Consider the following 24314-nt stretch of genomic DNA (forward strand, 5'->3'; position numbering starts at 1 on the left):
CAATAAACTTAATAAAAATAAATAAATAAATAAATAGAAAAATATTCTCTAATGCAAAATATACATTTTAATGTTTTATACTGGTATTATAAATGAAGTTATATTTACTAATTATTACTAAGAAAAAAATAATTCTTTGAAGAATTGGTGCATGGCAAAAGTTTCTAAGTCTGCTTCCCAAAGCTTTTTATATAGAATTTTAAAAGGATTCATCAATAAATAATAAAGATGTAAAAAAAATGAAAACACTTTGAAGGATTCTCAAAAAAATTAAAAATAAAACTACGATATTATCCAGAAATCCCACTTCTGGGTATTTATACAAAGAAAATTAAAGCACTAATTTAAAAAGATATATGCACCCTCATGTTCATTGCAGCATTATTTACAATAGCAATTTCATGGACCAACATAAGTTTCCACTGATAGATGAATGGATAAAGAAAATGTGATTATATATGTATATATGTGTGTGTGTATATATATATGTGTATATATATATACACATACACACACATATACACACACATATACTGGATTTATATGTATATATTACAATTATATATATATGTGTATGTATTCAGAATATATACACACACATACACAATGGAATATTATTTAGCCATTAAAAAAGACTGAAATATTGCAAATTTGCTACAATGTGGATGGACATTGAAGTCATTATGCTAAGTGAAATAAGTCAGACAGAGAAAGACAAATACCTAAGATCTCCACTTATATGTGGAGCCTAAAATAAAACAAAACAAAACCCGAGCTCATATATACAGACAACAGATCGTTGGTTGACAGAGGTGGACAGTGGAGGATGGGCGAAATGGGTGAAGTGGGTCAAAAGATACAAACTTGAAGTTATAAAATAAATGTCATGGGGATGTAATGTACAACATAGTGGCTATATTGTGTTACATGTTTGAAAGTTGCTAAGAAAGTGAATCTTTATAGTTTTCATCACAGGAAAGGATATTTGTTGCTACATATGGTGACAGATGTTAGACTTACTGTGCTGATCGTTTCACACTATATAGAAATATCAAATAATTATGTTGTAGACCTAAAACTAATATAATGTTATATGTGTCAATTATATGTCAATAAAATATGTAAATATATTTAATAAATAAGTATATAGATATAATAAATATACAAATAAAATATAAGTAGATATTTTCCTTTTTTCATAATTTAAAATGACACTTTTATTTACTTCTGTATTCTATCAGTTGTGAACATTTAAAATGTTACCATTTTATCCTCCAAACATCTTGGACATCAAGACCTTATATAATGATTTGAAATGGTAGGAAGGAAGGTGTACAGGAGTTTTGATTTCCCTTCTTGATAAAAACAAATAAACCCCGAAAATATACGTCTATTTACTTGACTGTTCATAGCAGTTTTATTCATAATAGCCAAAAAGAAGACACCCATAAAATATTCATCACATGATGAATGGATAAACAAAATGTGGAATATCCTTACAAAAAAGTATTATTCAGCCATTAAAAGGAATGAAGTTATGATACATGGTACAACATGGAGAAACCTTTAAAACATGCTAAATGAGGACATCAGAGACATGGGGAAGTGAATGATCTCCTGGGATCTCTCCCCTTAAATTAACATGCTGAACATCTAAAACGCAACGAATAACACTCAACCTGCACACAAGCTCTTTGAGTGAGTGAACTTTCAAAGGTCAGAACCACGTGAGTCTGGGGGGTAGATTGGGAGGAACAAAGAAGCTGCCACACTCAGCCTGAGCTCCCTTCAGGAGGAGGGGCAGGGGAGAATTTGTGGCCAGTTCTGCCAACAGCCCTGCCTGAGAGATCAGCGAATTCTACACAGTGGAGCCTAGGGATCAGGGCAGAAGGTGGAGCAGGAACTAAGTGCTGGGTTGAGGGAGCCACAGGTATGTCTTAGCAGCTGCTACTGCAACAAGGAGACTTGGGCAGTAACCCCTACCCAACAACCCAGAGCACACCCTCCCTCCACTCCATTTCCTTCCAAAACTGGCACTGCGGAGCCCAAGGGAAATATGAGCAACGGTACCAAAACAAAAAAACCATAGTTGGTACCACACACAAGGGCTGGGTCCAGGGTAGCTGATCGTGGTTTGAATAGTCAGTATATCAGATAAAGAGAAAAAAAAAATAGTAGCCTCAAAGCAGAGATCCAAGAGGCTTGGTCGCCACCTATTGGAAATAAAAAGGAAAACACCTTATCAACAGGGTAAGGAGAGACCTCCATAAAAATGAAATAGCAAGCTTAGGAAATAGAGCTGACCAGAAGGAGGCAAGAATCAGTAATATTGAAGACAGAAATCTAGAAATGACTCAGAAGGAAGAAGAGAGAGAGATACCTAAGATCGAAAAAATGTATAAAAGTGCTATACAAGAACTATCTTGACACCATCAGAAAAAGCACCATAAGAATAACGGGTATACCAGAAGGAAAGTAAAGAAGGGAACAGACAGCATATTCAAACAAATAGTTGATGATAATTCCCCAAATCTACAGAACGAGTTGGGATTTTGAATCCAATAAGCAAACATAACACCTAATTATCTCAACCTAAAAAGGCCTTCTCCAAGATGCATTATATTAAAATTGTTAAAAATTAATGACAAAGAATTATCAAGCAGCCAAGGAAAAAAGAAGATAGTAACCTATAAATAGTCAGTATATCAGATAAAGAGAAAAAAAAATACTCATCAGACTAGCTTTGCACTTCTCAGCACAAACCTTACAAGCAAGAAAAGGGCAGAACCAAATATTCAAACTATTAAGTGAAAGGAATTATGAGCCACGAATAATATATCCAGCAAAAAGCGCTCCTTTAGATATGAAGGAGAAATAAAGACCTTTTCAGACAGACAATAGTTGATGGAATTCTCCACTACAAGGCCTGCATTACAGGAATTACTGTATGGGGTAAGCTGCCCTAAAATAAAATGACAAAAAACCAAAACAAAACAAAACAAAAACATAACTACTGGTAAGACAACTAGCAGGCAGACAGAAGCAGGATAGTGTACCCCTTTTTAAGGATGGTATTGTAAGCTTAAACATTAAAATTATAATTGCTATTGCAAGTTAGAATGAATGTTCAGCACGCATAGGGACAACCTGAGAAAACAAGAAAAGAAAAGGGGAAGGATCGAACATCCAAATTTGCAAAGGAGAATGGAGATAACGCACATGCAGAAGAAAATGGACTACTGTATTTATATATAACTATACATTATCTTAATGATAACCACACACCAAAGATCTAGAACTGAGATACATAACATAAAACAAGAAGGAGCAGAGGGAAAACCCACAAACCCCACCAAATTAAATAACAGACAGAAACACAAGGACAAGGAAACAATGGAAACACCAAGCTACCAGAAAACAAAAGATAAAATGGCTATAGGAAAACCCCATATTTCAGTTATCACCTGAAATGTAAATTGACTGAACTCACCAATAATAAGTCACTGGGTTGCAAATTAGATTAAAAAAAAAAAACTAACCATATGCTGCCTTCAAGAGACACATTTCAGTTTCAAAGACAAATATAGACTCTAAGTGAAAGGATGGAAAATGATAATCCAAGCAAATGGCATCCAGAGAAAAGCAGATGTAGCTATACTTATACCAGACAAAATAGACTTCAAGATAAAAAAGATAAAGAGAGATATTGAGGGACATTTCATAATGATAAAGATAATCATACATCAAGAAGACATGACACAAATATCTATGTTCCCAATCAAGGAACTCTGAAATATATAAAGCAATTACTAACAGAACTAAACTGACAAAAAACACTACCATAGTAGAGGACCTGAATACCCCACTGGCAGATATAGATACATCATTCAAACAGAAGATCAACAAGGAAATAAAACACTTAAATGACATGTTAGACCAATTGGACATAATCAACATTTACAGAGCCTTTCATACCAAAATGCCTGCATATTCATTCTTCTCTGGTGCACATGGAACATTCTCAAGGATTGACCACAGGCTAAGACACAAACTAGCCTCAACAAATATAATAGGATTGAAATCATACCAACAATGTTTTCTGATCATAATGCTTTGAAGCTGGAGATTAACTGTAAAAAGAAAACAAAAGAACCATAAATATGTGGATATTAAACAACATACTATTAAAGAATGATTGGGTCAGAGAAGAAATAAAATAAGAGATCAAGAGATAGAAACGAATGAGAATAAAAGTACAACATTTCAAAACTTTTGACACAGCAAAAGCAGTAATAAGAGGAAAGTGCATATTATTACAGGCCCATCTTACAAAGCAAGAATGAGCCCAAATAATCAACCTAACATTGCATGTTTTAAAAAAAACCACAAAAACAAAACAAAACAAAACAAAACAGAAAAAGAAGAAAAAATGAAGCCCAAAATCAGCAGAAGGAAGGAAATAATCAAAATTATAGCAGCATTAAATGAAATTAAGAACGAACAGACAATAGAAAAAATGAATGCAACAAAGAGTTGGTTTGCTGAGAAGATTAATAAAATGGACAAACTCCTGGCTAGACTCAAAAAGAAAAAAAGGATACAAATAAAATCAGGAAAGAAACAAGAGAGGATCTGACAGATACCAAAAAAATACAAAAGATCATACAAGAATAATAAGGAAATTTATATACTAATTTTCTTAATACTAAGAAAAATTATATAACACCAAATTTAATGACCTAGAAGAAATGGACAAGTTCTTAGAAATATACAACCTTCCTAGACTGAATCAAGAAGGACTGGAAAATTTAAACAGATCAATTAGAAATATAGAAATTGAAACAATCATCAAAAATCTATCAAAAAGTCAAAGTCCAGGACCAGATGATTTCACCATTCTACCAAACACTCAAAGAAGATTTACTACCTATTCTCCTCAAACTCTTTCAAAAAATCGAAGAAGAGGCAATACTTCCTAACTCATTTGATGAGGCCAACATTACCTGGATACCAAAACCTAATAAAGATAACACACAAAGAAATAAAACTATAGACCAACGTCTCTCATGAAAACAGATGCAGAAAACCTTAAATAAAATACTAGCCATTTAAATACAACAACATATTGAAAAGATTATACACCACGATCAAGCGGGCTTCATCCTAGAGGATTAGGGATGATTTATCATACACAAATAAATAATGCGATATATCACATAAGCAAAATAAAGGATAAAGATCGTGATCATGTCAATAGATGCAGAAAAAGCCTTTGACAAGATACAGCATCTATTTATGATTAAAAACAAATGGGTGTAGACGCACAGTTCCTTAACATAGTAAAGGCCATATGCCACAAACCCTCAGCTAACATACATAATGGTGAAATGCTAAGCAACTTTCCTCTAAGATCAGGAACCAAACAAGATTGTCCTGTATCAGCACTATTATTCAGTATAATTTCAGAAGTCCTAGTAAGCATAATAAGGTAAGAGAAAGATATAAAAGGCATGCAAATAGGAAATGAAGAAATCAAACTGTCACTATTTGCGCATGACATAATTCTCTATGTAGAAAACTCCAAAGACTCCAGTAAAACTCAACTAGAAATAATAAGCAAATATAGTAAAATTTCTGGATACAAAATCAACATTCAAAAATCCGTAGCATTCCTATACTGTAACAATGAATTGTCAGAAAAAGAAATGAAAAAAAAATCCTGTTGCAACTGCAACAAAAATAATAAAATATTTAAGAATAAACCGAATGAAACATATGAAGGGCCTATATAATGAAAACTATAAGAGTCTATTAAAAGAAAATGAAGACACAAAGAAATGGAAAGATATTTCATGTTCTTGGATTGGAAGAATCAACACAGTTAAAATGACCTTATTATCTAAAACATTATACAGATTTAATGCAATTCCCATAAAAATCTTTTGACTTTTTTTTTTAAAGAAATAGAACAACAACAATAAAAATGTCATCAGATTTGCATGGAAGCACAAAAGTCCTCAAATCACCAAAGCCATCCTGAGAAAAAAGCACAAGGCTGAAGGTATCGCTGTACCCAACTTCAAATTATACTACAAAACACTAACCAAAATGGCATGATAATGGCAGAAAAACAGACACAAAGACCAGTGGAATAGTATTGAGAGTCCAGAAGTAAATCCTTGTATTTATGAGCAAATATTTTTTGACAAAGGAGCCAGGAAAATTGGAAAAGGGAAAATTGGAAAATTGGAAAAGGGAAAATTGGAAAGCCACCTGCAAAAGAATGAAACTAGACTGTTGTCTATCATTGCATACCAAAAATAACTCAAAATGGATTGAGAACCTGAATATAAGACCTGCAACAATAATTTACATAGGAGAAAACATAGGTACTAAACTCATGGACCTTGGACTTAAAGAAGATTTTATTAATTTGACCTCAAAGGCAAGGGGAGTAAGAGCAAAAATAAATAAATGATACTATATCAAACTAAAAAGCTTCTGCACATCAAAAGAAACCATCAACAAGGCAAATAGGCAACCATCCAAATGGGAGAATATATTTGCAAACAATACCTCTGACAAGGGCCTAATATCCAAATTATATAAAGAACTCATACAACACAACAATTAAAAAACAAACAAACATACAATCCACTTAAAAATTGGGCAAAGGACCTGAATAGACACTTCTCCCAAGAAGATACACAAATAGCCAACAGGCAAATGAAAAGATGCTCAACTTCACTAATTCATATGGAAATGCAAATAAAAAGCACAATGAGATACCACCTCACACCTGTTAGAATGGCTGTCATCAACAGGAAAAGTAATAGCAAGTGTTGGAGAGGTTTTATGGGAAAAGGGACCCTCATAATCTGCTGGTGGGAATGTAAATTGGTACAGCCACTATGGAAAACAGCATGGAGGTTCCTCAGATAATTAGGAATAGAATTACCATATGACCTAACAATCTCTCTTCTGGGTATTTACCCTAAAAATCTGAAAACATTTATCCACAAAGTAATATGCACCCCGATGTTCATAGCAGCATTGTACACAGTGTCTAAGACATGGAAACAACCGAAGCATCCACCAATAGATGATTGGATAAAGAAAATGTGGTACATATACACCATGGAATATTACTCGGCCATAAGAAGAGATGAAATACTGTCATTTGTAACCACATGGATGGATCTTGAGATGATCGTGCTAAATGAAATAAGTCAGACAGAAAAAGTTGAAAACCATATGATTTCACTTATATATGGAATATAAAATTGAAAGCAACAAACAAAGAAGATAAACAGAGAATCATGGCACAGACAACAGTTTAGTGGTTACCAAAAGGAAAGAGGGAGAGAGGCAGTAGATAAGAGTAAAGGGCATCTAATATATGGTGACGGAAGGAAATTTAACTTTGAGTGGTGAACACACAATTCAATATACACATGACATATTGTTGAACTGTACACTTAAAACTGAATTTATTAACCAATGTCATCCCAACAATTTCAATAAAAAATAAAAATTAAAAAAGAAAATAAAAATAAAAAGGAAAATTTCTCAGGGAAATATGATGATGCCAAATATCTGGCCAGGTTAAATGAGAAAACACTAATTCTTAATTCAAATAATATAACTCTCATAAGATATTTCAAAACATAGTAGTAATTAAAACTGAAGGGAATTAGTATGTGCACTGTGAGTGACTGGGGTTATAGAAAAAGGGTCCTAGAAAGAATTTTTTTTACTTATTTTGCCTACCCACTAATTGTCACTAGACTATACTATATACCCTCACTCCTAAATATGGATCTCCTCTCTCAAATACCTAGGCTGATACACAGTTAGTTACAGTCATTTTCATCAATTCGAAGTGACTTTTTAAATTCAACACCAATTCAGAAACTCCCTTTTATGTTTTTCTTATACTTAATGAGGATCTGAAACTCCACCTTTTTATTTTTTTGAATAATTGTAACCCAGGGGACACTAGTTATCTTTTGACACTCCCCCAAATTATTTGTTAATTGGAAGACATATACTCAAACTGAAGTCAAAAGGGTCAGGAGAGAAAGCAGTAGCTTCTGGACAAGGAAGGTTGGAAAGATTTTCTAGCAAAACCACTTAGCAAAATCATTTAACTAGAGGGCATTATGCTCATTTCAAAGGCAAAGAATGTTCCTCACAATTTCTGCATTCTTTCTCAGAAGCAAAATATACTTTTGCCATCAAGATTTCTGAGGATTTTTGTTGTTGTTTTGAGGAGATCCAGTTTCTTGGGGCAAAACAATGCGGTAATTCCAGAAACAGAGCAAATCAACACCCAAAATATTCCTTATTTGCCTTAAGGAGACACTTAAATCATAGTTATTCTATTTTCTAGTAATGGAGTTTTCCAAGCCATCTTCAAAAGGAATCCTAGTTTCATACTTCCTTGGTAGTATCCACATCGACTAACACAATTTCAACAGATAATGCAATGATGCGAATGGATACTGGTGGCAGTATCAATCTACCACCGCAGTGAAAGATTAATGATTGCTTAGGCAGGAGGGGGTGTTGTTTATAAGATTATTAAAATGTTTTAAAATATTCTGTTTTGATGGCTGCATATGTTTGTGAATATACTAAAAAATATTGAATGGGTGGCTCAATTAAGTGCAAAATTATATGGTATGTTAATTATGTCTTATAAAGCTATTTTTACAAATGTACATAGGAAGAACATGTAATACTGAGGAGTGAAAGAGAGCTATCTAGATTCTAAATTACACTTCTTAGACTTTTTAGCTTCTAAGACCTTGGACAAATTAAGAAGTAACTTGAGTAACATTACTAAGCTTCCATTTTCACATCTATAAAAAATGGAGGAAAAATATAATAACTATGCATATATAGTCGTTGTGAACATTAAACATGATCATGTGTGAAAAAGTGCCTAACCTAATGCCTAGAATTAAATAAGTGCTCAATGTTGGCTATTATTCTCCTACTCTTTAAAATAAATAAACTTATTGAGATCTAATTTACATATTATAAAATTTAACCTGTTAAAGTGTACAATTCAGTGGTTTTTAGTATAACCACATAATTGTGCAACCATTACCACTATCTAAATTCAGAATATTCCCATCACTCCAAATGAGAAATGCTGTGTTAAATTAGCTGTCAATCCCCTCCTCTCTGCCAGTAGCAACCATTAATCTACTTTCTATCTGTATGGATTTGGCTGTTTTAGACATTTCATATAAACGACTCACACAATATGTATACTTTTGAGTGTCGCTTTTTCACTTAGCATGTTTTTTTTATTACTATTAAAATTATTAGGGCAGACCCTGGGACTCCTGTAGGGATGGGAGACCAGGAGGGTTTCAGTGCCCGAGCCACGGTCGTCTAGCTCAGAGAGTGTCCGACCTGGAGGAATTTGGTCAACAGAGTGAGCAGGAAGGGCACCTCTGTTTGAGGATATCACTGGGAGACAGAAGCTATGGCAAGGCACAGTCCACCTGGCTACCTGTTCTTAAAGTGTATTAAGCAATCCCTGGCATATAATAAATGTTCAATAAATATTTTGAATGAAGTAATATTATTTACTCTCCATGGGATAGTCTTCTGATACCTTTCTATCCATCACCTCTTAAACCAACAAAATGTGAATGATTTCTCCCACTGGGAATAAGATCCTATCTCTTCTGACATCTTCTCATTCTCTTAGAATGCCATTAAAACTTGCTAGAGGAGCAAGAAACAAAATGTCATAGATGGTAGACGCATTGTTCATCCCTCTTGTGAGCAAATCAAAGTTGTGATAGAAACATGGAGTAAACACCAAGGAAAATCACCTGAGATATAGATGAATAAGCCCTACAACTAGGGAGAGGAATAAGAAATCTCCCTGCAATGGGAGAAGGTAGGATGGGTCGAGGACGCGAAGCTGCCCTGTCCCAAGTGGCTGAGTAGGACAGAGGCTGCGGCAGGCACCTCTTAAAGTGGCCATATCTGTGAGCAGGCATTTGCGGTGACAGAATTGCTCACTCTGAGTACCAGCGCCAGGTCAGTTGAATGTGTAGGGGGAGGGGGAGTGGCGCACCAGGGACTTACAGGAGGACACTAAGTTGTCAGAGTGAGGGCTGAGGCAAGGATCTCTCCCTGAAAGAAGTGCCAGCAGTATCCATTGTGCCTCTGTTGAGCCCTCCCCATCCCCAATGTGTGCTGACTCAGCACCACCATACCTGAGACTTCATGGAACAGGATAACAGAGGTCTACCCACCCAAAGGATTCCCTGAAACTCTGCCTCCCCAACTCGTTCCCCCAGCCGAGCCACATCCAGGTGTGTCCTCAGTGAGTCCTGTGCTCCTTGCTGAGCAACTCGAAGACACACTGGTGGCAGCTTGCCTCGGTTTCTGCTGTGGTTTCTTGAGGCAACTATAAGCACAGCATCTGTGCATTGCTGAATCTTAACTGGTGGCCCTAGAGGGGCACAGGCAGGAGCTAATTCGTCCTGTAGTTGAAACACTTTCAGGATTGCGCCACCAGACACCTACTATACGAAGCCACACTAATAAGATCAGGAGATGGAAAGAGCTTTGCTTAGTATGTAGAAACAGATGCAGAAAGGCAGCCAAAATGGGAAAACAAAGAAGCAAAAACCATCTGAGAGAACAGAACAGAAATCCAGAACAAATAGAGTCAAGTAGTCTAACAAATGTACCAAAACCTGGTAAACATAACACAAGTAAAGAAAACTACAGACTAATATCTCTCATGGAACACAGATGCAAAAATCCTAAATAAGATACTACTGAACCAAATACAGCAAATTATTAAATAGATTATACACCACGATCAAGTGGGCTTTATCCCAGAGGCACAGGAATGGTTCAACATACACAAATCGATTAATGTGATACACTACATAAACAAATTAAAAAACATAAGAATCATATGATCAGATCAATAGATGCAGAAATAGCCTTCCACAAGATACAGCATCCATTTATGATCAAAACACTTCACAAAATCGGTATAGAAGGAAAGTACCTTAACATGATAAAGGCCATCTATGACAAACCCTCAGCCAACACTATACATAATGACGGAAAATTAAAATCTTTCCTCTCAGATCAAGAATGAGACAATGCTGTCCACTATCGCCTTTGTTATTCAATATAATATTGGAGGTCCTAGCGACTGCAATTGGGGAAGAGAAAGATATAAAAGGCATCCAAATAGGAAACGAAGAAGTCAAACTGTCACTATTTGCAGATGACATGATTCTCTATATAGCGAATCCTGAAGAATCCACAAAAACATTACTAAAGACAATAAGCAAATATAGTAAATTATCTGGATACAAAATCAATGTTAAAAAATCCATAGCGTTCCTAAACTCTAATAATGAAGTGTCAAAAAAAAATAAGTGGAAAAATGATTCCTTTTGCAATAGCAACAAAAAGAATAAAATACCTAGGAACAAATCTAATGAAACCTGTGAAGGAAGCACATAATGAAAACTACAAGACCTTATTAAAAGAAGTTGAAGAAGTTACAAAGAATTGAAAAGATATTTCGTGTCCTTGGATTGTAAGAATCAACATAGTTAAAATGAGTTTATTATCTAAAGCATTATACAGATTTAATGCAATCCCCATCAAAATCCCATCAGCATTTTTTAAAGAAATAGAACAAAAAAATCTTCAATTTGTAAAGAAGCACAAAAGTCTCCGAATCGCCAAAACCATCCTGAGGGGGAAAAAAAAAAAACTAGACTGCAGGCATCACTCTACCTCACTACAAATTATATTACAATGCGACAATAATCAAAACGGCATGGTATTGGCAGAATAACACACACACAGACCAGTGGAAGAGAATCGAGAGTCCATAAGTAAACCCATGTTTATATGTGTAAATAGTTTTTGATAAAAGAGCCAAAAACATACAGTGGAGTAAAGAAAGCCTCTTCAGTAAATGGTGCTGGGAAAACTGGAAAGCCACATGCAAAAAAATGAAATGAGACTATTGTCTATCGCCACACACCCAAATTAACTCAAAATGAATTAAGGACCTGAATATAAGACCCAAAGCAATAAAGTGCATATAAGAAAACATAAGAACTAAATTCATGGACCTTGAACTCGAAGAGAATTTTATGAATTTGACCTCAAATGCAAAGGAAATGTAAGCAAAAATAAATGAATGGGACTACATCGAATTAAAAATCTGCACAGCAAAAGAAACCATCAACAAGGTAAAGAGACAACCATCCGAATGGGAGAAGATATTTGCAAGCAATGCCTCCAATAAGGGCCTAATATCCAAAATATGCAAAGAACTCATAAAACTCAATAACAACAGAAAAAGAAACCATCCAATTAAAAAATGGGCAGAGGACCTGAACTGACACTTCTCCCAAGAAGATATATAAATGGCAACAAACATGAAAAGCTGTTCAATGTTGCTAGCTATTAGGGAAATACAAATCAAAACCAGAGTTAGATATCATCTCACACCTGTTAGAATAGCTATTATCAACAGGACAAGTAATAACAATTGTTTGAGAGGATGCAGAGTAAAGGAAATCATCACACACTGCTGTTGGGACTGCAAATTGGTATAGCCACTATGGAAAACATATGGAAGTTCCTCATAAAAATTAATAATTGATTTGCATATGGTCCAATCCCTCTACTGAATATTTACCCCAAAGTCTTGATAATATATATCTGAAAAGATATTTGCATACTGATGTACATAGCAGCATTATTCACAGTGGCTGGGACATGGAAGCAATTGATGTATCCTGCAATAGAGGATTGGATAAAGAAGTTGTGGTACATATATACAATTGAATATTACTCATCCATAAGAAGAGATGAAATACTGCCATTTACGACAACATAGATGGACCTTGAGGTTATCTTGCTAGGCAAAATAAGCCAGACAGAAAAAAATTGAAAACCACATGATATCACTTGTATGTGGGATATAAACCTAAAAGCAGCAAACAAAGAGGATGAACAGAGACTCATGGTCATAGACAATAGACTAGTAGTTACCAGAAGGTAGTTGAGGAAGTGGGAGGGAGAGGTAGATGGGACGAAAGGGATCAAATATGTGGTGACAGAATGATTTCTAACTACGGGCAGAGAACACACAAAGCAATACATATATACCTTACTGCTGAATTGTACACCTGATACTTACTGGATTTCGTGAACCAATGTCAACATAAAAAAGAAAGAGAGAGAGAGAGAGAGAGAGAGAGAGAGAGAGAGAGAGAGAGAGAAAGACTTAAATGTAAGACCCGAAACCATAAAACATTTAGAGGAAAATACAGGCAATAATCTCTCTGATATTGCTACCAGTAATTAATTTTTGGATATATGTTTTCGAGCAAAGGAAACAAAGGAAAAAATAAACAAACAGGACTACATCAAACTAAAAAGATTTTGCACAGCAAAGGAGACCTTTAAGAAAATGAAAAGAAAAGCTACTGAATGAGAGAATATATTCACTTATAATACATCAGATAAGAGTTTAATATCCAAAATATGTAAAAAACTCATACAGCTCAACAACAATAAAAGAAAAAATCCAGTTAAAAAATGGGCAGAATATCTCAAGAGTTTTTTCCAAAGTGAAAATACAGATGGTCAATAGACATATGAAAAGATGTTCAAGGTCACTAATCATCAGAGAAATGCAAATTAAAACCACAATGAGATACCACCTCACACCTGTCAGAATGGCTATTATCCATCAATCCAAGAACAAGAGTTGGTGAGGATGTGAAGAAAAGGGAACCTTCATACACTATTGGTGAGATTACAAATTGGTACAGCCACTATAGAAAACAGTCTGGAGGTTTCTCAAAAAATAGAAAATGGGTATACCTTTTGACATTTCCAGGTATTTATCCAAAGAAAACCAAAACAATAATTCATAAAGATCTATGCACCCCTAAATTCATAGCAGCACAATTTACAATAGCCATGGCATGGAAGCAACCTAAATGCCCATCAGCAGATGATTGGGTACAAAAGTTTTGGTTCATATATACGATGGAATATTACTCAAACTTACAAAAAAGAAATCCTATTATTTGCAATGACATGGATGGACATAGAGGTGATTAAGCTGAGTGAAGTAAGTCAGTGAAAGATAAGTATCATATGATTTCACTGATATATGGAATCTTAGGAACAGAAAGAACAAACGAATTGAAAACAGTCCCCTAAATATAGAAAACCATCGAGGACGGCCAGAGGAGGTGGGGTAGGAAGGGTGGGAGAAAGCAGTGAGGGGTTAAAGTACGAATTAGTAGTTGATAAAGGGTCATGGGGATAGGGAGCATGGCATAGGGAATGCAGTCAGCAGTAATGTAATGGCTATGTATACAACCAGAGGAAAGATAATCAGAGGAATAGTTTCATAAACTATATAAATGTCTAACCAATATACTGTATACTTGAAAGTAATAAAAAAAGAAAAATAAGATTGGTTCTAAAAGCAACAAAGTCAGTTTGTGCTCTCTAGAAGCAGGAGCATGTAAATATCATAATTATCTACTTAACAGGAAACATTGGAGTAGAGTGAAAATTATCTTTGCTTTTTATGACTATTCAAAGAATTTTTCCATAGATATGCATACCCTCTTATGATATTTCTACTGGATGACACTCGTCTAGTAATAAACCTCACTTATATAAACATATTTCATTTACCTCGTCCCCAAAACACACACACACACACACACACACACAGACTTGAATGATCAAATATGCTATGGATTTCATTATCTTAACCTTCTCGGTTGCCTGGCTTTTAAGTAAGTTTATTTAGGGGCATGGAAGGATTTAGAGGTGAAATGGAAATGACTGCACTGACCTACAGTCAGCAGGACATGTCCCTTGAGTTTAGAAATAAAGAAAGCCTTGCCTGTTTCTTTGTAATCTGTGGCACACATTTCTGCAGCAGCTGATTGAGTTAAGCTGTCTTCTATATCCATGGAACAGAGAAAAGATAACTGGCCCATTTGAAGATAGAACTTCACCTTGGTCTCATTAGTGCTGGGCTTTAACAAATGGATGTGAGATTACATAAAAGAGAACATGTAGCAAAGAGAAAACTAGGAATTTTACGGCTGTATGACAGAGATATACTGTAGGTATCTAGGACATTTTCTTCTTCATTAGGAATGCCTCTGAAGTCTCATACACTTCAGTTCTTTGGAGAGCTATTTAAGATATCTCATGTATAAGGTTACTACTGGACTCAAACAGACTAGGTTTTTTGACTGATGTCAAAACCGTATTTTTAGTTGGTATGAGTGCATAAGCAACCTTGACTCCTTTAAATACATGCATTCAAATAAAAGTAATACCTTCTAATGAGGTAGTGTTTTTGAATTTCTTTCTGACATGGTTCAATACATTTGTAAAAAGTGGACGGGTTTAGATACTTAGTATACCTCTTCTCAGTTTAGTTTATATCACCAGAAATGGATTGGTGATATTTAGAATTTGCTTTTTTTCTGTTTTTAGTACTAGTCTAATATATTTTTCCCAAACTACCTCCAAATCAAGAGTGCAAATGTAGGAGCTGATTGCTCTGCTTCTTCAAGAGGAAAAAAAATATTTTTAGTGTTTGTAAATAAATAATGGCACAGTAATGAATATCGAGGGGATATTTTAATTAAAATTAACTGCGAAACTGTTTTTGGCTTAAGCCGTAGGAGTCACTGGTGTGCTTTACTTCTGGCATTTAATAATCTTTTATTTCTCAATTACACTTGACATACAGTATTATATTAGTTTCAGGTGCACAACATAGTGATCAGACATTTATATGACTTACAAAGTGATCAGCCTGATAAATCTATTACCCACCTAATACCATACATAGTTACTACAATATTATTGACTATATGCTACACTCTACATCCCCACGGCTATTTTTTAACTGCCAATTTGTACTTCTTAATCCCTTCCTCTTTTTCACCCATCCTCCCAAGCCCCCTCCTATTTGGCAACCATCAAAATGTTCTCTATATCTATGAGGTTTCTTTTCTGTTTTGTTTGCTCGTTTATTTTGTTCTTTAGATTCCACATATAAGTTAAATCATATGGTATTTGTTTTACTCTGTCTGACTTATTTCACTTAGCATAATACCCTCTAGGTCCATCCGTGTTGTTGTGGTTGGCAAGATTTCATTCTTTTTATGGCTGAGTAACATTCCATTGTATATACACACTACTACTTCTTTATCCATTCATCTATCGACGGACACTTAGGCTGCTTTCATATCTTGGCCATTGTAAATAATATTGCAATGAACATATGTATGCACATGTCCCCTTGAGGTAGTGTTCTGGTTTTCTTCAGATAAATACTCAGAAGTGGAATTGCTGGGTTTTTCATTGTCTCTTGGTATAACTTTTATTTTAAAGTCTATTTTGTCTGATATAAGTATTGCTACTCCAGCTTTTTTTTTCATTTCCATTTTCATGAAATATCTTTTTCTATCCCTTTACTTCCAGTCTGTATGTGTCTTTCGACCTGAAGTGGGTCTCCTGTAGGCAGTATATGTAAGGATCTTGCTTTCTTATTCATTCAGCTGCCCTATGTCTTTTGATTAGAACATTTAATCCATTTTTATTTAGTTATTGTTGGTAGATATCTAGGTATTTCCATTTCATTATTTATATATTGTATATATTTTTTTCCTTCTTTGTAGTAGTCCCTTTACCATTTCTTGTAATAGTAATTTGATGGTGATGAATTCCTTTAGCTTTTTCTTATCTGGAAAGCTCTTTATCAGTCCTCTGATTCTAAATGAAAGCTTTGCTGGGTAGGGTAATGTTTGTTGTAGGTCCTTAGTTACCATCCATCACTTTGATTATTTCCTGCCAATCCCTTCTGGCCTGCAGAGTTTCTGTTAAAAAATCAGCTAACAGTCTTATGAAAGCTTTCTTATAGGTAACTACTTTTCTCTTGCTGCTTTTAAGATTCTCTCCTTGTATTTAATCTTTGGCATTTTAATTATGACATGTTTTGGTGTGGACTTCTTTGGATTTATCTTGTTTGGAACTCTGTGCTTCCTAAGCTTGTATGTCTATTTCCTTCACCAGGTTAGGGAAGTTTTTTTTTTTTTTTTTTTTTTTGTCATTATTTCTTCAAATAGGTTTTAGTTCACTGTTCTCTCTCTTCTCCTTCTGGTAGCCCTATGATGTGAATGTTGTTATGCTTGATGTTGTTCCAGAGGCCCCTTAAACTATCCTTATTTTTTTGGACTTTTTTGTTGTTGTTGTTGTTATTGTTCAGACTGGGTGTTTTAGCTACCTTATCTTCCAAATGCTTGATTCAAACTTCTTCTTTATTTTTTTTTAATCTAATCTACTGTTGATTCCCTCTAATGTATTCTTCATTTCAGTTATTGTATTCTTCATTTCTGACTGGTTATCTTTATGTTTTATTTTATTTTATCTTGTTTGGAACTCTCCATTTTTATGTTTCCTGTCTCTGTTGAAGTTCTCATTGAGATTACTGAGCATCGTTACAACCAGTGTTTTGTGTCCTACATCTGATAGGTTGCTTGTCTCCATTTTATTTAGCTCTTTTTTTTTTTGAGGTTTGTTTTGTTGTTTTATTTTGGACATGTTGTTTCTTCATCTCTCCATTTTGGCTGCCTCTTTGTGTTTGTTTCTATACATTAGGCAGAGCTGTTATGTCTCCCTGTCTTGGAAGGATGGCCTTATGCTGTAGGTGTACTGTGGGGTCCAGTGGCACAGTCTTCCTAGTCACTTGAGCTGGGTTCATCATTCAGGTGTTTTAAACTTTTGCAATAAATGAGAAATTTAATGGTATAAAATTATCTGGAAGTTACTGGTGACAGAAATTTACTATCTAGACTGTTCATATGTGACATTTTCTGGGTGCACTGTAGTCACAATGATGGTCAGAATTTCCATTGGAAAGGGTTATATGCTAAACTGGCATAATGATTAGGTATGTGACTTTTCTGAATCCTCCATTCATAATTTTATAATTTTTCTGTTATTTAATACTGTTCAGCTATAGTCACAGGTAGTAAAGTATTCAGGAGTAATGGAAAAAGGATAGACAAACAAACAAGCATGGTTTTAACTTTTCCCATGGGTCTGTTCATTGGAATGGAATATGTCTTAAGCTAGAATCTAGATTACTTTAAAACAAACGTGGAGACCACTTTATAGCTTTGGGATCACATTGAATATCATTAGTTTTAGGTATGTTTCAGAAAGAAATAAAAAAACTAACCATTAAGAAATAAATCACTATTACCATCACTTGGGTTAACTTTTAACAAATTTGAAATTATTCATCAAGTTACAACATTTGGTAATATGTTAAAGGGCTTCGATTTAATGGAAAGATGTGTATATTTTCTATGTTGATAATACACCACAATCTGGAATTTATATAGTCTCTGTTGTCAATGATTAATTCTTAGGCTAAAGAGATATAATTCTATTTTGATTTGGTTTTATTAAGGAAGATTCCATACAATATGATGATTTTATGATTTTTAAATCTCTATAATTTGATAGGTTCCTACTCTTCTCTAAAGATGAATGTCAAATTAACCTGTTCCTAAACTTTCTACATAAATGTGATTTTATTGACTGTAATCCTCTAATTTGTATAGTGTGCTGACCATCCTCTTGTTAAACTTTAGGCCTGAATCTGATTTTTGACACCTATCATCCATCCAATCTTTTTTAAAATATCAGGGTCTAGTCAGAGTCTTGAACTTCATTACCTAATGATATCCTCTTCTAATTGATCTACCATATTTATTTTCACAGGACCACTTGGTACGTATTATAAAGAGGAGGGATTTCACATCAATGCCTTCTCCTTGGGTATTTATATGTTTTTCTTTTCTTCCCATCTGGCTCTCACCTACCCCAATGTGGTGTCTGAACTTCCTTAATTAGAGTTAAGGCATAATTGCTCTAGCAGTCCAATGCTAAAATGCAATTACCTGTATTGAAATATCTTGTCTGATTTGTTTATCCAGGTCTTTTCAAGTTTTATTTGAGAGCAGAGACCTAGAGGGGAGGTCGAGTTTTAATTGGGCTCAGGAGTGAGAGCAGCAAGTCTGAAAATCATATTCTTGTTCTTTCTGCTATTAAGTCAGAAGAATGTGTATAATTACTGGTATTCCCAACTAAAACATAGGAGGAGAGATGTAGAAATAGAGAAAGAGGACTTAGAAGGAAAATGAGATCTACAAAGATCAGCATTACCTGCTTTACAATTTTGCTGAAGCCTGATTCAAAAATCCTAGAAGTAGATCAGCTCATTACTGGCATTCACTTCAGGGTATATTGTTGCCTTTAAACTTAAATAGTGTCTAATTCTATGATGAAGAGAAATTAATGAACAACCTCATCTTTCAAGTATTTTTTTTTCTTTAAGAGCATTGAAGTCATACTTAAAGTTATTGAATAGAAAGTGCCTATTAATTGAAGTATAAGTTATGTCCAGATATTAGAGGTTTCATTATCCTGTACAATTAATACTATAATCTTTAAGTCATTAAAGTTCACACATTTAATTTAACCTGCTGTATTTGCATAAGCTTTGCCAGCATTTACCCATATCTATATTTTCTTTAATATTTTTCTTCTACTCTTCCTCTATTTTATCTTCCTTACTATTTATCTCTGCTTCCTTCAGCTGTTCTTGTTGTTACTGAGCTGAAGAAATACTTTATACTTCCTATAATCCTTTGAGTTGGTGCCACTGAGTGGTACAAGGGATGCTACAGATATACTTGATAAAGAGTGTCTTCTGCTCTGTCCTACACTGGTCCCTGATTTCTCGCCGTTGTGGTTATGGTTTGTGGCTAAGGCACTTGCCTAAAAATTGAAAATTAAAAAAAATAAGCCCATAAGTATAGTGCATATATTCAAAAAAGTATACTCGTGTTTATTTTTTAGAGGCAAAGAGAAGAAACAATGTTCCATTAACTTAGCATGTTAGAGTTAGAAAGGATCTTTGAGGTAATCTCCAGTTTTTAATTAAAGTTGGATATTTTTGTTTTCTGTTTTGTTTTAGAATCCTTTCATTAAATGAGATTTGATATGAAAGTTCAATGAGTAAAATAGGTGAGTAGGAGAACATTACTTCTCTGTTTGTTATCAGTTTTGTGGAAGATTAGTGGTTCAATGGAGTTCAAATGACTCAGCCCCACAGCTATTTTGTGTAGAAAGTGTTTCTAGAAGCCCATTCTGGTTCCTAATCCAGGGCTCTTTCCATTTGTTGAACTTGTCCCAGATATTACTTTATTGTTTAACTTACTGGAATTCCTTCTACTCTGTGGAAATATTCGTATCAACATGCTATATAATAATACTGCAGTAGTATTAAATAATGAAATGACAATCATGGGGAAAATAATTTCAAGGGGAAGGAAGAAGTGTGATTTTGAAACAAACTTTCTTGACAGGGTCTATAGTTTCTAATAGAATTTCTGAAAGACTCTGAATATTGGGTGAAAGTATCTATTATTGGTAATTTTTATTTTTTAATGACTCCCCAATTTGCATTAAAGCATATCCAAGTAAAGTGGCCTCTAATAGAAAGGGAAATGAATTGTGGGTCAGATTTTCCATCTCTAGAAGATTACTTTCTGAAAACAAACAGCAATATCTGGTGGAAAACCAGTTTACTGAGGTCATGGGCCTAAATTTTATTGCAAAGCTCCAAATGATGAATAGGATCATTTTTTCCCTTCTTTTCAGATTTTTAACATCGGAGGAATGGATGTTATATATGGCAAAATTGATGTAATCAGTGAATCCAAATAGAATAGTTATTGTGCAGTTAAACACTTCATCCAAATGAATCATATTAATCTGAATATACTAATTAGGACAGTTGATATTTAGTGATGTTTTAAAATATTGTAACTGATGAAAGTTGCCTATATTAAGCATTTGAATGGGTTTTTGCAATGGATGGATTTTAATTTCCTAGTTTTGAGGAACTACAATATAAGTGCTAGAAAGGTGCTGACCATTGAGACAGGATATAAACATTATGTCATGGCATTTTATGGTCCTAATTTCCAAAGAGTTCCAATTATTTAATTTTTTTTTTGTCTTAAGTTTCTACAGCTTTTCCTTCAAAAACAGTTTTCCTTCTAGGAGACATGCAGGCAGGTGAAGATACACATTTTTTTTAGGGCCTGATGTTTATACAATTTGGGGTCTCCTCTTTAAAAGAGGATACAAGATAACAAATGCAAAATTAGGTATGAAAGTGAATATTTAGAAGGAGTCTATGTGAGTCGGGTGCCCTGAGGCTTAAGTTGCAAGGTAAATCCACTCGTGCATGCAGAATATACCACTAAATAATGTAGTAGTTGATCTATGAAGGAGAGAGACAATTTTCAAAAGCTATAACCCTTTGATATTGGAAGTTTTTGATATGTTAATGATGTATAAATACAAGTGACAAGATTGCAATCATTTGGCCAAAGAAAGACAGAATTATAATACAGTTTGATGAGATCTAAATTAAATCAATTAAATTTTGATAGTCCTGTGACAATCTGGTATGTCCTTATGCAATGCATCTTAAGGAATTTAGTTACAATTATTTTAAATCACTGGTAGTGTATTTTCTTCCAACGAAGTGAGAATTACCAAGAAATACATCCATTCTATTTAAGGTTAATAAGAAAAGGCTCAACATTTCATAAATGTCCTTTAAACAGGACATTTACACGTTACACATGGCCTTGTGTAACGTGTAAAATGAAATGTAAGATCTAAATAATAATTCATTTTTTAATTTGTGATATAAACTGCAATAGAATCGAGAATCACTATACTTTTGGGCATTTGACTCTATCGTCTGGGTTGGTCACTAAATAACAGCTCTAAGTTATCTTGAACCTCAGTAAGAACCTTTCTGCAAACACATTTTATCTCTCTGTTTCACGTTTAACTATGTCTGTTTTTTTTTTTTTAATTTAATTTACTGGAAGCTTAATTTAAGGTCTATCTATATTATTACAGGCAGGGAAATTAGAATATATACTGATGATTACTAATGGTGGATGAACAAAATGACTCATGCTTTTGGGACAAGCCATATAGGTTAGAAAAACATTTGGCTCCATGAGTGGTACCATTTGAGGGGCACCAGAAGATCTACTTGTAAAGTGTCTCCCTTTCTGTCCTGCACTGGTACCTGAAACTCTGTTTGGGGGTTAAAATACTGGCCTTTTGAAAACACAAATCATCAGAAAATCCCGCTAGAATTAAAAAAAAATTCTCCTCTGATATCCATCCATGTCAACTATAAAACTGTTAAGATTTTTGGCTACAAATCCAGTTAAAGGTGTATAGTCAAGAGCAAGATAATGAATATAGTTGAAATATATTCATAGGTACACAACTTGCATTTAGGGATATAGATGTGATAAATTGACTCATTGGGAAAGAGGCCTTAGTTCTACTTCTTCCTGACATAGTTATTTGCTAACTGTATGACTTCGGGAAAGTCTCTTGAATTCTTTAAGTCATCTCCCTCTGTAACATGTAAAAATTGGTTTCTTCCAGTAGCAAAAGTCTGTTCATTTAAATACATGCTGAGCATCAATTTGTTTTTGTTTTTGTTTTTTTTTTTTTAGTTTAGTCTTCTAGAATATTAATCTAGAGTTCTTTAAGCTGAGGTCTCTAAGCCACTTGGCACTGATGATCCTAGCAACCACCATTGGCTGATGTACTACGAAATTCAATTTCACTTTCTCTTTTCTACTATTCACTTTTGTTTTAAAGGTATAAGTCAGTTACAGTGATTTTGTGAGATGAAAAATAAATTGAAAATGACAACTTTTTTAGAGTGGATTAAAAATTTAACTAGAGAATTGTCTACTGGAGACATGCATGCCATAATACAAAAGCAGATGTGAATGTCCATGTGACCATGGTATCTATTGCAAATGGTTGGATGTGGCCCTCAGAGAAAAATATAGTGGTGGTCTCAGTTTAAAGAGCAGAGTATTCCATGTGCCTATAATAGCTGTTATAAACAATAAGACGATTTTATGAAGTAAATGTATATATGTTGCGCTTACTATGAGTCAGGCACTGTTCTGAGAGGTTTAAGATATTTACTGATTTAATCTTTATAATACACTAATGAAGTTTGGTGGTATTATTATCATCTCTGTTTTACAGATAATAGAATTGAGACACAGAGAAGCTAAGTATCCTGCATAAGCTCACAGAGCTCAAAGTGGCAGATGGAAGGATTGAACTGATTCCAGAGTCATACCGAATAAAGTAGGAAAAGAAAGGAAGGCTGAAGAATCATAGTGCATAGAAACATCTCTGTAAGTAGTCAAACAAAGCTATTTCACACATCAAAAAATATATTTTAGGAAAATATAGTCATTAAGAGTTACTTATAGCAATAATCTATAGGAGTGGCTAGTATGAGAAAAAGAGGAAATGTGAGACAAACATGGCTTGGGCAAATGTTAAAAAGCAGACCATGAGTCTCTGTTGTTTTACTGACTGTCTTTGCTGCCTTGAGATGATGTTTACAGCTCTTGCAGAAGTACATCTGTGGATGTGGCAATCTAGATGCCAAGTATACTCATATGCCAACGTGGAACAGATCAAGTTCTTTCCCATTTGATTATTTTGGAATATCATGTGGAATACAGGGCACTTTATAACAAAAGTCTGGGAAAATGCAGTGTACAGTACTGAGAGCATCTCAAAAGCCTTGAGCAACTAATTTATGAGGAAAGATTAAAAGGATTAATTACTTACAGCTAGGCTAAGTAATGACTAATGAGAAATATGAGAACTGTCTATAAGTATCTGAAGAACAAATACACCAAGGAGAGAAGGGATTTACTTAGTTTTAGTTGGGCACAAATAAATGAAACTAGAAACTGGTTAAATTGTAGAAAGAATTGTTTTGGCACAGTCATGCACAAAACTTGACTAGTGATATCTAGTATACTATAAAGTAGATTCAGAAAAAAAGGCATGGATCTGGTACAGCCTTTAAGAATATCAGCAGGGTTTGTGGGAAGGTACAGTGATGTATATTAAGAGGTATATTCTAGGTTAAATACACTCTGGTTCTAGAATATGACATCCCTTAGAGTTGGGAAAGCCACTGGCCATCTCGCTCATAACTTAAGGTTGTTATGTTTTACTTCTGATTCCCCAGTGGCATGTCCAGTAGTTTTTGTGCCTAGTTCTCTGGATAGGTGTTGCTATAG

Source organism: Pteropus vampyrus, unplaced genomic scaffold (genome assembly GCF_000151845.1).
Source record: "Pteropus vampyrus isolate Shadow unplaced genomic scaffold, Pvam_2.0 Scaffold335, whole genome shotgun sequence".
In the NCBI taxonomy this organism is placed as follows: Eukaryota; Metazoa; Chordata; class Mammalia; order Chiroptera; family Pteropodidae; genus Pteropus; species Pteropus vampyrus.